The sequence below is a fragment of the Juglans regia genome, chromosome 12, assembly GCF_001411555.2.
Source record: "Juglans regia cultivar Chandler chromosome 12, Walnut 2.0, whole genome shotgun sequence".
NCBI lineage: Eukaryota > Viridiplantae > Streptophyta > Magnoliopsida > Fagales > Juglandaceae > Juglans > Juglans regia.
This window is the reverse complement of record NC_049912.1, coordinates 15,103,014-15,107,195: the sequence shown is the minus strand read 5'-3', so window position 1 is coordinate 15,107,195 and position 4,182 is coordinate 15,103,014. Positions and strand designations below refer to the sequence as shown.

The following is a 4,182-nucleotide window of genomic DNA, read 5'->3' as shown; positions in this document are numbered from 1 at the left end:
GAGCATATTTTTATGTTTAATTTCAGAGTTTATAAAAGAGCAAGTCCAAACCCATTTGAATTCAAAAGACTTTCAAGTGGACTAGACTTTGGAACAACCTAAGAACTTTCAATGAGTATAGGACTCTTCAAATAAGGATAAAGATGAGGTTTGAGAGTAATTCAGATTAGAGTCCAAAACATGCTAGCAGACATCATGGACACACTTTAGTATTTAATCATAACTTTCCACTCAAATATCGGATTGATGCGATTCTTAATGCGTTGGAAAGCTATTTTAAAGGGATACAAAGTTGTCTCTAATAAGGATTTTTAGTGTTTATTTTCTTCTATTCTTCTCTTAGAAAAATTATGGTGAATTCGTTTATGTTGACTTTAATTTTTAGCATAAACTAAATTTTATTTATTCTAAGACAACGATGTAATCTAGTTCCGAACTATGCTTGCTTTTTTATGTTAATTTGAAGTAATTATCTTCTATATTTGTCTGATTTATTTTGAGCTTATTGCATCTAATTAACTGGCCATTAATTAGATGATTTTAATATTATGATTTGCTGTCGAAAGAGGGAATTATAGGATAGATCTTGGATATTTCGGCATAGGTAATTATAGAGATTGAAAGACTTGTATGAACCTATGTAGTATTAAATCATTGATCTTATTGCTTTCTTGTTTTATGAATTTGCATACTCTTGTGTAAAATGATGAACAAGAATAATTTCCAATTGACTATCGAAAGAGGCTTTTGGATGTTTGTGGAGATTTGCTAACAAATAGAGAGAATTAAATTCAATTAGTTAGATGCGTAAAGCATAGTAAAGGATTAGGTGAAATCGATTTCCTAGAAGTGTTCTTTCCCATTGATTTGATCTTCGAACAATATCTTTCTTTTCCTTTAAGTATTCTCTTTGAATTAATTTTATTTTAATTTGTAATTACAAAAATCTTAGTGACTTTTCTAAATAAAGTCAAGATTAGTATAATTTCAGTATTTATCAAAAGTAAGTTACCAATCCCTGAGGACGATACTCTTCTCATCACTTTACTATAAAACTACGATACTGTGCACTTGCAGTTTTGCACCTATCAAGTTTTTGGCGCCGTTGCCGGTGATTGATTTCTTTTTATTTTTGCCAACATTGATACAAAGTAATCTTAGTTTTAATTTAGAATTTTATTTTATTTTATTTTCCTTTGGGTGTGTTTTTGACGTTTGATGCGCCATGCTAGAACTCGTGACATTACTCCTTTTTATCTAGAGATTGAAATACCTCTTAGATCACAAAGAAAGAAGAAAGTACTAGTCATGGCTGACGGACAACATGATACACAACCATGCACCTTGAATGATTATGTACGCCCAGTTGTGAATGATAACTACTCGGGTATAAGATGCCAGACCATTAATGCAAATAATTTTGAGCTCAAATTAGCCTTGATCAGCATGGTGCAACAAGCACAATTTAGTGGATCGCCACTTGATGATGCCAATATTCATTTGGCGATGTTCTTGGATATTTGTAACACAGTAAAGATCAATGGTGTTACTGAAGATACCATTAGACTAAGATTATTTCTTCTCTCTTTGAGGGACAAGGCAAGAGGTTGGCTACAATCTCTACAGCCGGGAAGTATCACTAGTTGGAATGATATGGCTGAAAAGTTTTTTGCTAAATTCTTCCAACCTGTAAAAAAAGCCCAACTCAGGAGTGAGATTGGTCAATTGAAGCAAAATGATTTAGAGTCACTCTATGAAGTATGGGAAAGGTATAAAGATTTGATTCGACGATGCCCTCAACATGGATTGCCGGATTGGTTGCAAATTTAGATGTTCTATAATGGGTTAAATGGGCAAACTCGAACCATAGTTGATGTCGCTTCTGGTGGAACTTTGATGTTAAAGATAGCTGAGGGTGCTACCTATCTTTTGGAAGAAATGGCCTTAAACAACTATTAATGGCCAACTGAAAGAACTATGACTAAGAAAGTTGTTAGGATTCATGAATTGGAGCCATTAGCAGCCCTTTCAACTCAAGTTGATACTCTATCCCATCAGATTTCAGCTTTGACAACCCAAAGTATACCACAAAGTGCAGAATATGTTGCAGCTACAAGTATGACAATCCTGAGTAATGAAGCGAGTCAAGAACAAGTTCAATACATCAACAATTGGAACTACAATTATCGTGGTAATCCTATGCCAATTTACTACCATCCTGGGCTTCGAAATCATGAGATTTTTTCTTATGAAAATACAAAGAATGTGTTGCAACCTCAACCTCGTCAAGGATTTGATAGTCAATCAAGCGGGAAGAAGATGTCACTTGAGGTTGCCATGGTTTCCTTTGTTGAGGAGACAAATGCAAGGTTTAAAAAGACTGATTCACGGTTGGACAACATTGAGACTCATTGTAGCAACATGGGAGCTACTATAAAGAATATTGAAGTGCAAATTGGGCAACTAGCCACAACCATCAATGCCCAACAAAGAGGAACTTTTCCTAGCAACACATAAGTGAATCCAAAGGAGCAATGCAAGGCCATCACACTTAGGAGTGAAAGAGAAATGGAGAGGTCACCATCAAAGGAAACCAAGTCCACCCCTACAGCTGAAAACAATGACTAAAGTAAGAATAAAGTTGAAGAAGAGGACGATATACCAAGGGAGACTGACAAGCCTCCAGCAATTTCATTTCCTGACAATCCTCCTATTCTCTCTACTCCACTTTCTTATCCTCAACATTTTCAAAAACAAAAATTAGATAAGCAATTTTCTAAATTTCTGGATATTTTTAAGAAAATTCACATAAATATTCCTTTTATAGATGCCTTGGAACAAATGCCAAATTATGTCAAATTCCTGAAGGACATCATTTTCAAGAAGAGACGGTTGGAGGAGTTCGAAACAGTGAAGCTTTCTGAAGAATGCAATGCTATTCTTCAAAAGAAATTACCTAAAAAATTAACAGATCTAGGGAGTTTCACTTTGCCATGCACTATTGGAAATTCCTTTTTTGATAAAGTTTTATGTGATCTTGGTGCTGGCATTTCTTTGCAGGAAATTAGGACTTGAAGAGATGAAACAAACGACCATTTCTTTGCAACTAGCAGATCGATCCATCAAGTATCCGCTTGGAATCATAGAAGACGTATTGGTAAAGGTAGATAAATTTATTTTTCTTGCTGATTTTGTGGTGTTCAATATGGAGGAAGACGGAGAAGTCCCACTAATTCTTGGCTGACCATTTTTGGCTACAGGATGGGCTTTAATTGATGTTCAAAAGGGTGAGTTAACATTGAGAGTGAACAAGGAAGAGGTTATGTTCAACATCTACCAAGCCATGAGAATTCCAGAAGAGCCAAGCAATTGTTTTAGGGTAGATGTCATTAAGCAATATGTAGAAGAAGCCTTTCAAGAAGATGCACCAGCCGATCACCTAGAACGAGCCTTGAAGCAAGATACATCACTTAGCAATGAAGTGGATATGAACTGTGCACTTATTCCTTTTAGAGATCCCGATTGATGAAGATTGAAAAGTTTGGCTGTAGACTTTAAAACAAGCGCTTATGGGAGGCAGCCCATATAACTTTCTTTTATTCTTTTATTTTATTATTTTTATTATTTATTTTTTAATAATTTGGATTTTGATGCAGGTTTATTTAGTACGAATAAAGAGCTGAGAATTATAAACTACGGTTGATTCAACATGAAACCAAGGAAGTTCCTTTCATTTCTTCAATCTTTCTCACTTTTGCATTACAATGAGGACATTGTTTAGTTTAAGTTTGGGGGTGTAAACTCCTATAGTCATTTGGTCTTCTTGTTTGCTATTTATTTTTTAAATATTTTATAAGTCTTGAGTTGTTGGATTCTCTTACTAAGAATGTATTTGAGTATGATTGTATTCTCTATGACTCTTAAATTTGTGATTGAGGATAAGATTGAGAAAAATTTTCAAAAATTTCTTTTATGTCAGGCTGAGTTTTGTGGGTACTTTGATTTAAATCTTTGACCTTGAAAATAATTGAGCACATAGTCATTTTTTTCTTTATTCCACTTTGCTTATGAAGAGAATGAGTTGAATTAACTGTGTCAGGGAAGTTTAATCTTACTTTGCTCTAGAATCCGTTGATGGATCGCTGAGACGAAATCCTAGTTGATACCAAATATTAGAGAAAT

The 4,182-nt window shown here is 34.4% G+C and overlaps 1 non-coding gene across 1 annotated transcript; it reads right to left on the bottom strand.

Moving 5' to 3' along the window:
* Positions 1-1,701: 1,701 nt before the first annotated feature.
* LOC118344105 lies at positions 1,702-1,808 on the bottom strand. Its single transcript, XR_004797870.1, has one exon. It is a non-coding gene; the product is annotated as a small nucleolar RNA R71 (small nucleolar RNA).
* Between the last annotated feature and the right edge of the window lie 2,374 nt (positions 1,809-4,182).